Source organism: Schistocerca americana, chromosome 3, assembly GCF_021461395.2.
Source record: "Schistocerca americana isolate TAMUIC-IGC-003095 chromosome 3, iqSchAmer2.1, whole genome shotgun sequence".
Classification (NCBI taxonomy): Eukaryota; Metazoa; Arthropoda; class Insecta; order Orthoptera; family Acrididae; genus Schistocerca; species Schistocerca americana.
This window is the reverse complement of record NC_060121.1, coordinates 735,041,922-735,055,632: the sequence shown is the minus strand read 5'-3', so window position 1 is coordinate 735,055,632 and position 13,711 is coordinate 735,041,922. Positions and strand designations below refer to the sequence as shown.

General features: G+C 41.1%; 1 long non-coding RNA gene across 1 annotated transcript in view; it reads right to left on the bottom strand.

Moving 5' to 3' along the window:
* The window catches only part of LOC124607341, a 225,276-nt gene extending 212,276 nt beyond the window's left edge, over positions 1 to 13,000 (bottom strand). Inside the window, exon 1 of the long non-coding RNA XR_006978810.1 lies at positions 12,916 to 13,000. This is a non-coding gene — a long non-coding RNA (uncharacterized LOC124607341). The remainder of the gene's footprint in view (positions 1 to 12,915) is intronic.
* Between the last annotated feature and the right edge of the window lie 711 nt (positions 13,001 to 13,711).

Below are 13,711 nucleotides of genomic sequence, written 5' to 3'. Positions count from 1 at the left end.
GGACTTAACTACTGAGGTCATCAGTCCCCTAGAACTTAGAACTACTTAAACCTAACTAACCTAAGGACATCACACACATCCATGCCCGAGGCAGGATTCGAACCTGCGACCGTAGCGGTCACGCGGTTCCAAACTGACGCGCTTAGAACCGCACGGCCACAACGGCCGGCCCAGATATCCGTATTATGCACTGGTCACCGTACGAACTCAGATCGAGGAACTAGTTTTACAGTGTACTTCCCCATGTTTTTTCTCTGTTTTGTAGTATTATATTTGCATTGCATGTCGGAGGTTAATAAGATATTAGGGTGAGTCACTGGTTATTTTTGTAATGGGGACACTTCTGAAGAAGGCAGGGGAATTGACAGGCATTCCTTTCCACTAGTTGGCTTGGTTGCAGGCTCACCACAAGGAAGTATTCTATTCGTGACGGTACTAAAGGACATTGGAGAAGTGAAAAAACCAAAACGACACTTTCAAAAAATAGGAACCCACTGAGTTTACTCAGTCTATTCTATAGAAACTGTAATAATCAAATGTTACGAGGATGGGAAACCAAGGAGGATGGAAAGACTGGAGCTGCAGAATAGTGTCATCTTGATTAATGACACGATAGTGGCATCTAGGTTAATGGCAGGACGTAACTACCGTTTACAAAGCAATCATACCACTATTAAGTTGGCAGACCAATCTTTGACTATCCTGCCCACCCAGAATCTTACGTATCTTAACGACACCTTGAATCCAGGACTCCTACAGTTGATCGATAAACTAATCGCAGAGGAAAAATGACGTATACTGCAGAACAGATGTTCAGACATATTCAAAAGTTTCGAGGCTAACATCGTTTGAAGACTTCAACTACGAGACAGCAGCCTGCCGGCTTAGGTGGACTTCGTCGCTCTGGTAGAAGACGCAGGTCTAGGAACCCTTGCTCTCGTGAAGGGCCTAGCCGACCTACTGCAAGCTGTATCTTCTACACTACTGGCCATTAAAATTGATACACCAAGAAGAAATGCCGATGATACACGCGTATTCATTGGACAAATATATTATACTAGAACTGGCATGTGATCACATTTTCACGCAAGTTGGGTGCATAGAACCTGAGAAATCAGTTCCCAGAACAACCACCTCTGGCCGTAATAACGGCCTTGATACGCCTAGGCATTGGGTCAAACAGAGCTTGGATGGCGTGTACAGGTACAGCTGCCCATGCAGCTTCAACACGATACCACAGTTCATCAAGAGTAGTGACTGGCGTATTGTGACGAGCCAGTTGCTCGGCCACCATTGACCAGACGTTTTCAATTAGATCTGGAGAATGTGCTGGCCAGGGCAGCAGTCGAACATTTTATGTATCCAGAAAGGCCCGTACAGGACCTGCAACATGCGGTCGTGCATAATCCTGCTGAAATGTAAGTTTCGCAGGGGTCGAATGAAAGGTAGAGTCGGGTCGTAACAGATCTGAAATGTAACGTCCACTGTTCAAAGTGCGGCCAATGTGAACAAGAGGTGACCGAGACGTGTAACCAATGGTACCCCATACCGTCACGCAGGGCGATACGCCAGTATGGCGATAACGAATACAAGCTTCCAATGTGCGTTCACCGCGATGTCGCCAAACACGGATGCGACCATCATGATGCTGTAAACAGAACCTGGATTCATCCGAAAAAATGACGTTTCGCCATTCGTGCATCCAGGTTCGTCGTTGAGTACACCATCGCAGGCGCTCCTGTCTGTGATGCAGTGTCAAGGGTAACCGCAGCAAGGGTCTCCGAGCTGATAGTCCATGCTGCTGTAAACGTCGTCGAACTGTTCTCTTGCGAACGTCCCCATCTGTTGACTCAGGGATCGAGACGTGGCTGCACGATCCGTTACAGCCATGCGGATAAGATGCCTGTCATCTCGACTTCTAGTGATACAAGGCTGTTGGGATCCAGCACGGCGTTCCGTATTACCCTCTTGAACCCACCGATTCCATATTCTGCTAACAGTCATTGGATGTCGACCAACGCGAACAGCAATGTCGGGATACGATAAACCGCAATCGCAATAGGCTTTATCAAAGTCGGAAACGTGATGGTACGCATTTCTCCTCCTTACACGAGACATCACACAAACGTTTCACCAGGCAACGCCGGTTATCTGCTGTTTATGTATGAGAAATCGGTTGGAAACTTTCCTCATGTCAGCACGTAGTAGGTGTCGCCACCGGCGCCAACCTTGTGTGAATGCTCTGAAAAGCTAATCATTTGCACATCACAGCATCTTCTTCCTGTCGGTTAAATTTCGCGTCTGTAGCACGTCATCTTCGTGGTGTAGCAATTGCAATGGCCAGTAGTGTATTTGCTGGCTGGGCGCATGAATCTGACCTCTCAGTGTGTGCGTGTGCCACCTTCCTGGCTGAACGCTGTGTGTGCTGAGGGAGCCCGGGGGTTCTGTATTCAGGGCAACCGCCATCTGGAAGATGCTGTGGGTACAGATCTAAGGCCGCCCTTTTGAAGTGCGCTGAGTCCTTCGAGCTCACCGTGGCACGCCACTTGGGGTCTTTCTGCCTTCCCCACTCTGGTTTTCTGTCAAGAAGGGTGCCTGATCTAAACTTACGCAGGCTGTTTGGGTGTTATGTCCAGCATTTCTCGCCGAAGCCTGGCAGAGTAGCCAAGTCTGTCTCCTGAGCACCGGGGAAGACAATATTTACTGTAACAAACACGTTAATAAAGCGTTATTTCAGAAACCGATGAACTGATGTTTCTCTGGCGCCTTCGGACATAAGACTAAAATACTAAGCAGCTATCTGAGCTCCATGTCGGACACATCGTAACTTCGCCACCTCACCTGTCCCCCTCGACGCTCACTGGCCTCTTGGCCCGGGGCGTGGCAGTTACATAAATGTTAAAACATTTATCCCACTGTGCGAAAAGACGGTCAGTGTATTCATGGAAAAATATTTGCGATTGCCTACTTAACCTTGATTGCACCTCTTTATTCGAAGCAAATCGGATGCCACAGTGTCTCCTTCCAGGGCCTGGGGAGAGATTGATAGTGTATGGACGGTATGTAAAGGCTTACCAGCGAAACACCTGCTGCGTACTCGAAACATTTGCGCAGGATTCATTGAGGGAAGACTCCCCATACGAATAAACAGCACCATTAAGCAGGACAGCACTCCACTTTCGCGAGGAACTTCTGCACATAAAAGGAATGCGTTAGAAGAAAACTTAGATTTGAAGACTTGGAGGCTATCACTGTCATGACTACTTGCACGCTGTGTGGTTCTTTATTGGATACAGGAGCGAGGAACAGGTGCCACTCATGATCAGAGAATTCAGATATTAATTTATTCAACATCTAATATCAAATAGTAAAAATAATGCATAAAATTGTTGCTGAAGTTGCAGGGTCAGTTGTAACAGTAGATCTGAATGCAGAAATACATACAGATACAAAAGATTTATAAATCTGTCGCTCTTCAATGCAATGTCTACTCAGAGGATGTCGAGCCTTCGCCACTATGAAGGTCTGTGAATGGCAAACACACGAAATGGCTTCAGACCATGAATGTTCGAACTTCGAACCCGTCGCTGAAACTTGCTTGCATCTCATTGGCAGCGACGAAATCGTTCTTGGCAGCGCCCTCGTGTCGCTGTGGCGGCTGTAGGAAACGCGGCGGCGTTACCGGTGGCGCACGTATTCGAAAGTGCGGCCGACCGGATGGCGGCCGATATCGCAATAACCTGTTTTTCAGTCTTGCGATAAGCCTATTGAAAATTAGAGTCTCAACTTTTCTGTACAGTGCTTAATGAGGTGTTATCCAAGTGCAAATCGTTTCTCTGCTTGTTGTTTACTGAATAAGTGTTGCAGTTTCTTCTGAATTAGTTAATGCTGTGAATAACAAATCCAATGATGGAATGTATGTACAGGGATGACACAGTCAGAATTCCGAGGAACCTCAACAACGACCTGAACTGGTACCTCGGATCAATCCGACTGCCTTATTCTGCAGCAAGAATGCGCACAGAGTTTCCACAAAATATAATACCTTACGAGATAACAGAGAGAAAGTAAGCGAAGTAAACAAGCCTGTCCTGGCCATAAGAATTTTAAATGATCTGGCTGGTCCCGGCGGAGGTTCGAGCCCTCCCTCGGGCATGGGTGTGTGTGTTTGTCCTTAGGATAATTTAGGTTAAGTAGTGTGTAAGCTTAGGGACTGATGACCTTAGCAGTTAAGTCCCATAAGATTTCACACACATTTGAACTTTTTTTAATTTTTTTATTTTTAATGATTGACAGATCCAGGAGATACCTCCTGGATGCTAAGAGAAAAAAATCATCAAAATATCGAGACTTCATCCTAACTTTAGGAAGCAACAACGTTAGGAAATATGTAGGCACAGCGTGGTTGCGTGTAGCTGAAGAGCTTAATGCGTGGAAAAACATACAGTAAACAAACTGGGGATAACGCCTCGCATCAAACAAAACATGCATAGGATTCATGCCACATGTACTACATGCAATCAGTGCTTGTTATTTAGACTGTATTGCTTTATCGATACGGCTTACGTGTTGACTCAATTATTAACACACCTAACGTGAGATTTTAGTATATACGATCCTAATATTACTTTTTTCACATTCATTTATTAAGAGAGCGATACAGAATACAACATTTTGGGATGGACTGTGGTCGGAGGGAGATGAATTTTGAGATGAAACCATTTAATCACAATATCCAGCACATTCATGTGCGAACGTCTTAGTATAACACTTCTACATCTACATCAGTACTCTGCAAGCCAGCTGACGGAGTATGGGGAAGAGTACATCTGGTACCACTAACTGATCCCCCTTTCCTGTTTCACTCGCGAATGGCGAGTGGGAATAATGATTGTCGGTAAGCTGTAATTTCTTGAATTTTGTCATCGTGGTTATTTCACGAGATGAATGTTGGAGGAACTAATATTTTGTCCGACTCTTCAACAGTAAATCTCACCATGATGCAAAATGCCTCTCTTGTAGCATCTGCCGCTGGAGTTTGTCGATCATCTCTGTGAAGTTCTCGTGTCGACTAAACGGTTCAGTGACGAAACGCGTCGCGCTTCGTTGGATCGTCTCTATCTCTGTTATCAGTCCTTCCACGTAGGCTAATTCTTTCGTGGATGAGTTATATTTCCTTGAGATTCTTTCTATTTATCTCAGTCTGGCGTCTATTTCTTTTGTGTGGTCATTCCACATAAGGTCGCTGTGGATTGTTACTCCAACATTTTGTACGGTGTATACTGTTTCCAGCAAATTGTCATCAATAGTGCAGTTGTACGGTAGTGGATTTCTTTTCCTATGTATGCGCACACCCCTATGAACCATAGACCTAGCCGTTGGTGGGGAGGCTTACGTGCCTCAATGATACAGATAGCCGTACCGTAGGTGCAACCACAACGGGCGGTATCTGTTGAGAGGCCAGACAAACGTGTGGTTCCTGAAGAGGGGGCAGCAACCTTTTCGGTAGTTGCAGGGGCAACAGTCTGGATGATTGACTGATCTGGCCTTGTAACATTAACCAAAACGGCCTTGCTGTGCTGGTACTGCGAACGGCTGAAAGCAAGGGGAAACTACAGCCGTAATTTTTCCCGAGGACATGCAGCTTTACTGTATGATTAAATGATGATGGCGTCCTCTTAGGTGAAATATTCCGGAGGTAAAATAGTCCCCCATCCGCCGGCCGCGGTGGCCGTGCGGTTCTAGGCGCTTCAGTCCGGAACCGCGAGACTGCTACGGTCGCAGGTTCGAATCCTGCCTCGGGCATGGGTCTGTGTGATGTCCTTAGGTTAGTTAGGTTTAAGTACTTCTAAGTTATAGGGGACTTATGACCTAAGATGTTGAGTTTCATAGTGCTCAGAGCCATTTGAACCATTTTTTGAGCTCAGATGGAAACCCAGTTCTAAGCAAAGAAGGGAAAGCAGAAAGGTGGAAGGAGTATATAGAGGGTCTTTACATAGGCGATGTACTTGAGAGCAATATTATGGAAATGGAAGAGGATGTAGATGAAGATGAAATGGGAGATATGATACTGCGTGAAGAGTTTGACAGAGCACTGAAAGACCTAAGTCGAAAGAAGGCCCTGGGAGTAGACAACATTCCATTAGAACTACTGACAGCCTTGGGAGAGCCAGTTCTGACAAAACTCTACCACCTGGTGAGCAAGACGCATGAGAGAGACGACACACCCTCAGACTTCAAGAAGAATATAATAATTCCAATCCCAAAGAAAGCGCGTGTTGACAGATGTGAAAATTACTGAACTATCAGTTTAATAAGTCACAGCTGCAAAATACTAACGCGAATTCTTTACAGACGAATTGAAAAACAGGTAGAAGCCGACCTCGGGGAAGATCAGTTTGGATTCCGTAGAAATGTTGGAACACGTGAGGCAATACTGACCCTACGACTTATCTTAGAAGAAAGATTAAGGAAAGGCAAACCTACGTTTCTAGCATTTGTAGACTTAGAGAAAACGTTTTACAATGTTGATTGGAATACTCTCTTTCAAATTCTGAAGGTGGCAGGGGTAAAATACAGGGAGCGAAAAGCTATTTACAATTTGTACAGAAAGCAAATGGCAGTTATAAGAGTCGAGGGACATGAAAGGGAAGCAGTGGTTGGGAAGGGAGTGAGACAGGGTTGTAGTCTCTCCCCGTTGCTATTCAATCTGTATATTGAGCAAGCAGTAAAGGAAACGAAAGAAAAACTCGGAGTAGGTATTAAAATCCATGGAGAAGATATAAAAACTTTGAGGTTCGCCGATGACATTGTAATTCTGTCAGAGACAGCAAAGGACTTGGAAGAGCAGTTGAACGGAATGGACAGTGTCTTGAAAGGAGGGTATAAGATGAACATCAACAAAAGCAAAACGAGGAAAATGGAATGTAGTCGAATTAAGTCGGGTGATGCTGTGGGAATTAGGTTAGGAAATGAGACACTTAAAGTAGTAAAGGAGTTTTGCTATTTGGGGAGCAAAATAACTGATGATGGTCGAAGTAGAGAGGATATAAAATGTAGACTGGCAATGGCAAGGAAAGCGTTTCTGAAGAAGAGAAATTTGTTAACATCGAGTATAGATTTAAGTGTCAGGAAGTCGTTTCTGAAAGTATTTGTATGGAGTGTAGGCATGTATGGAAGTGAAACATGGACGATAAATAGTTTGGACAAGAAGAGAATAGAAGCTTTCGAAATGTGGTGCTACAGAAGAATGCTGAAGATTAGATGGGTAGATCACATAACTAATGAGGAAGTATTGAATAGAAATGGGGAGAAGAGGCGTTTGTGGCACAACTTGACTAGAAGAAGGGATCGGTTGGTAGGACATGTTCTGAGGCATCAAGGGATCACCAATTTAGTATTGGAGGGCAGCGTGGAGGGTAAAAATCGTACAGGGAGACCAAGAGATGAATACACTAACCAGATTCAGAAGGATGTAGGCTGCAGTAGGTACTGGGAAATGAAGAAGCTTGCACAGGATAGAGTAGCATGGAGAGCTGCATCAAACCAGTCTCAGGACTGAAGACCACAACAACAACAATGTATGCGCAATATGTTACATGCCAGAGATTACAATATCATCCGTCATCTGTTGGTTATTTTACAAAGCGGTACTGTCTTCTGGCGTTGCTAATTTTTTATAGACAACCATATTATGTGCAGATAGCCTTAAAGAGCTTCCGATGGTTTCTAATAGATCGTTTACATACTCTTTGAGACCCAAAAAATAAAACAACGCACCACGAAGGAATTGTTCGAATGGGATGGAAATCAGTAAATGTGATGTAAATGTATAGACGAACAAAGGATTACAGTTTCAGAAAAATTTCATGATTTATTCAAGAGAAAGAGCTTTACAAATTGAGAAGGTCAATAACGCGTTGATCCACCTCTGGCTCTTACTCAAGCAGTTATTCGGCTTGGCACTGCTTGATAGCTGTTGGGTGTCGTCCTGAGGGATATCGTGCCAGATACTGTCCAATTTTCCGTCATATCATTGCATAACAGAATCCCTTTGGTTGTCTTCTGCGACATCCTTACAGCACAGCGTTACGTCGATGATATTCTACACCCCGTTTTATTGCCCTTCATGACAAGCCATCTTGAGCTTACATTTCAGCAAGATGATACCCGCCCTCACACGGTGAGAGATTCCTGGAGCATTGTGGGCAGGGTCTTCCGAAAGTCACCTTTACATCTGTAGATTTTGTTCCGTTAAGTCCTGAATCCAGTCGGTCCGATACTCGTTAGCTCGTATTTTTTTCACTAGACGGCAGAGCAGGACGGTACCAAATACCTTCTTTTACTCAAGAAACACGTCATCAACCTGAACGTCGTTGTCTACAGCGCTATGGATGTCGTGGAGGACCAGATCTCCATTTGCTGAATACATGTTGATTTTTATAGAGGTGATTTTAGTTCTCCAAAAACGTCGTAATTCTTAAGCATAAAACATACTCCATAATTCTACAGAAGATTGTACTCAACGATATAGGCCTATAATTATGTCCATACGTCCTACTAACCTTCTTGAAAACAGGAATGACCTGCGCTTTTCTCCATACCCTAGGTATCGTTCGTTGCTCCAGCGAAGTATGACGAACTCCTGCTAGAAGGGGAGGAAGTTCTTTCGCAAAATCTTTGTAGAATGTTACAGGTACCTCAGCTGTATAGTCTCGATACCTTTCTACTACTAAGCGATTGTAGTTGCTTTTTCTGTTCCGCGATACACTTATCTCAATGTCTCTCATTTCGACGTCCGTACGATCATTGGAAGGTGGGATCGTATTACAAACTTCCGCGGTGAAACAATTTCGGAAGACCGAATTCGGTAATTCAGCCTTCTCCATATTATCTTCCGCTTCTGTCTTCATTGAGTAATGAATAGAGGATTTCGACTCATTTACTGATTTTACCTAAGGCCAAAACCTCTTACGGTTTTCAATCAGATCATGTTACAGATTGATTCCTTTCATGTAACCTAAATTAACTAGACTCCTTAAGTTATGATACTGATACAACTTTGCAGGGATTTGTTACGAAGACTGTTCTCGGTGAAACCTAATGATGATGTTCGTTCGAACGAATCCGGTCGTAACATAATAAATGCATATCAATATGAGCTGTTGTGATTTCTTATCAATATTAACAAGCATCAACCGTGGAGCTCAAGGTGACAAGATTACATACGTTAGTCACGATCCGCAAGTTTTAATATTTTTGCTTTCATCACTGCAAGTTTTTCCGTACGATTCAGTTTGTCATTTACCAATAACGTCATTACCATCTCAGATTCATATCCTTGGCAAAGACAGTAATGTAATATTCGTGCATTATGTTGGCGGAGTTGTCAAGGATCCAAATTTGAGCTCGATTGTTAAAAGTGTTTCTGAGAAACCATTTATATTTTTGAATTCCTTAGCTCTTCACAATTGATAGCAGAATGTGGAAATAAAGCTTTCTGCTGCTTAGATGATATTTATTTTATTTTTATTTCAGGAGCATTCTGAGAATGAAAGGCTATAATGCCTCAACAAATAATTGTAATTATATTTAGGCAACGCAGAAATAAAGTATTAGTAATCACTGCATTAGTAATACTAATAATAATAATAATAATAACGATAGTAATAATAATAATAATAATAATAATAATAATAATAATAATAATAATAGATCACATCACAAGCGGATGTACAATACTAGCAAATACAGAATACCCCAGAAGACATGACAATGTAGCAAAAATAATACATCAACAACTTGCCATACAACATAAACTAATAAAACAACACATTCCCACATACAAGTATGCAGCACAAAATGTACTGGAGAACGATGAATACAAATTATACTGGAACAGAACCATTATAACAGATAAAACAACACCACATAACACACCTGACAGCATACTCACCAATAAAAATAAGAAATTAACACAACTAATAGAAATATCCATACCCAATACAACAAATACACAGAAGAAAACAGCAGAAAAATTTGAAAAATACATCCAACTGGCTGAGGAAGTCAAGGACATGTGGCATCAGGATAAAGTTGACATTATACCAATTATACTATCAACTACAGGAGTCATACCACACAATATCCACCAGTACATCAACGCAATACAGCCACATCCAAACGTATATATACAGCTACAGAAATCTGTAATTGTTGATACATGTTCAGTTACCCGAAAGTTCCTAAATGCAATGTAACATACTACCGTACAGTTAAAAGGAAGTCACGCTTGATCAAGGTCCGCGTCACTTTCCATTTTTAACCAGACATAACGTCTGAGAAAGGAAAGAATGATAATAATAATAAACGTGACTCGGTGGCTAAATTGGTGAAAGTCGTACTTCAAAGATCTGGATTTCAGTTCTCACTAAGTACTAGGATTTATTTTCTTACACTTATCACTTCTCTCTCTTCTAACAATGATTTACGTGTATGAAAGATGCGAAGCTGCATCTTGGTTCGCAGTCCACGTTAAACTGTAGATTGTCCTATAACTGGCTGGTAAGTCAGATCAAATGTCAAGACAAGTTAATTTCACCTCCAGTAGAACTTGACCTAGTAAAGCTCTGTGATGTTCAAATCAATCGTTTGCGCTACTTAATAATAATAATGAGATCTGATATAATGGTTATTAAAAGTACTGTGATACTTCAGTTAAAATATAGAAAAGACTATGAAATCAAGAGCAAAAAGTGGGATGTGTAGTAATATAATGCCATGGGATAAAAGCTACACCTGCGAGAAAATTGCTCAAAGTTATTCTTGAATGCGGTTCGGTGTTGGATTATTAATTTTTTCTACAGGCTTAAGTCAAATGAGATTGAGTTCGAACAGTTTTTGTTGCCTGCATAGGTCTCATTACAATATCATACAGAGGACATTACCATTGTCTTTGTGGAAAAATGAATCTAGCAAAGACACAGTGTGTGCTAGTCGCGTAACTTTTCTGTCCGCATCCAAATTGTCTGTTCGACCTTTCATATTGGTTTCAGCAGCTACGATAGAGTAAATCATGAGTAACTTATAAAGAAGTCAAGACTGCTACTCGTATATAGCATTATTAGCCGTTTTACGCCCCGTTTCGTTGCCTTTCATGGCAAGCCATCCTGGACTTACATTCAACAAGATACTGCCCGACTGCACACGGAGAAAGTTTCCAGCGCTTAGCTTTGTACTTGCCAAACCCTACCTTGGCCAGTAAGGTCGCCAGATGTCCCCCCAAATTTTGCAACAAGTGTGCTACATTATGAGTGTCTTAATGATCACTTTCTGTAATTAATCACGCAAAACACTGTAAAACAATTAATAATTACATTGAAGCAGTCATATTGTTAAGCCTGTGCTTCACTGAAAAACTTAGTTTGCAGACTATATGATTTTCCAGATCAGCTTTCGAAAGTAACAACAGCGAAATCAAAAATGCAATTATAACCCGTTCAAAATTTGTTTAGGTGTAATTAATCCTGTTCCCCACTGATTACCACATTCAGTATACAAAGTTATCACATAAAAATTCTTGAACATGCTAAGGACAAAATGACTTATAAACGAGAGAAGAAATTGACACACAAGGACGTTTGCACGCATACACGTCTGAACGGAAAGTACTGGCTATAGTCACAATGACTCTTTGATGGTCCCTGTACATTTAGAATGTCAGTTACGTATTTAGAGATTGTTAAATAATAAAATGAACGTTAAGTATGAGAAACAAATTTAGCTAACAAAGCTAAGAAGTTGGAAATAATTCACTAGTAATAGTTAATTACGGTGCAAGTAAAGGTTACAATCGAAGAGAATATGAAATACACCTACAGAAATAATTCAGATTCAGGTACTACTGAAAGTGAGGAACAAATCCAATTAATTCATCTTCTACGAAAAAATTCTTGATATCTGGCTATAATGTGGAGCGTGTCAACTCCTAGACAAAAATAAAACTTTTCACACTCGCAGTTATCCACTTACAATATCATCTGCGAAATCGTCAAGGAGAAAGAATTTCTATTTACTTTGTATTTTATTCTAATTATCAAGCTGTACTAGTAATTACAAGGGAAGGGAGACGATCATTTTTAGCCTAGATTAACCAATAGGGATACGCAAGTCTGACAGGTTCATCTTCGACTCAGCAGCCACATACGAAAGAACTTGATTTAATCTTAAGGCTATCATTTTATGTCAAGATTATATCATTATACATAGGCCTACGAAGAAATCTCGAACTTATTTTTACTTCTTACCTTCCGACTGCGATGTAGCTACTGTACTGATGTTGATAAAGTTTCATCTTACGTTTACGAGAAATGAAGCTTTCTTTTCTAAGCCACAAGATATCCGGATACAGAAAAATAAAGAATAAAACGTGAAATTTCATTCTCTGATCTCTCAATAACACTGCTAATTACACAATTTTTAGAGGTTAGACCTAACAGATGACCCCACTGTTACATTAAGGTAATGGGCATTGTCTGCAAGAGAAAGTCATTGCTTTCGTTTCAGGACATAAAATTGATGCCAGAATCAGGTCGTTTCAAACATATGTACTAAATTTCTAGTCAGTTGTCATCAGTTAAAAAAAATTGGCTTATATTCATCGAACAACTTACACAGAGTACGTAGGAAATACTATTTGCACTCGCCATTAATTGTTCTAAACTTCAGATGCAGTAATAGGCCAATGAAAATTCGTGGTAAGTAGATGTGTAGTCTAGTTACTTTAGACGCTTTGTACACCAGCAATAAACTCTGTAAAAAAATTTAGATGACGGAAGAAAGCAGAGAAAAACGAATGCATTCCATACATATTCTTAAGACAATATGTAAGTGGATATGAATAGTTCTAATGCATACCTTCTGTTTAGTTTTGTCCATAGATACGGTTTGTTTTCTGTATACAATACGTCGCCGTTGCGCTGAAGCACATGCGACCTGTACCGTGCTGCCCTCTACCGGCTGAAAGTTAAATGAAGCTTCTCACTTCAAAAAATAAGCCGCGTGAAAAACGTGACGAAACCACATTTATTCGCGACTTTCTTGCTCGCTGTGAATCAGTGTGGGATATATTTCACGCATATTGCAGAGGTTTAATTATAATTTGTAAAAACCACGCAAATAATTTATTTATTTTCACACTACGAGGTTACAAAACGCTCTGCAATATTACAATATTCTTTCGTGTTTTATATTTTTTAGCGCTAGCAGCTCTTCAGCTTAATTAATGGCGCACCATATTGCCAAACAATTTAATTCATATTTTAATACTTGTGATGTGGGTGACTGCCGCAATTTAATATTTTACGCCACGCTTCTACCTTATGTTCATAAAAATATTACACAAAGTTTTAACTATGATACATGAAGAATCGTGATATCTCTCTGGATATAAGATATGAATGCTACGGGTATAGCTGGAAAATAATATTGTATCTCTTATTCATACATGTACAGCGCAGTAACTAGTTTTGTTCCAACACCTACACATTTTTATTACTACAGGATTCACTTACGCGTCCGCGGTCACTATAATAAAGGGACGTTAACTGTGATTGTCAAAGTTGACTTCTTCCTACAACCTCGGACATTCTCGCATTTTCATTGTAATCTACCTCTTGTTATAAGTACCATAATGAACGTTTTTAAATTATCA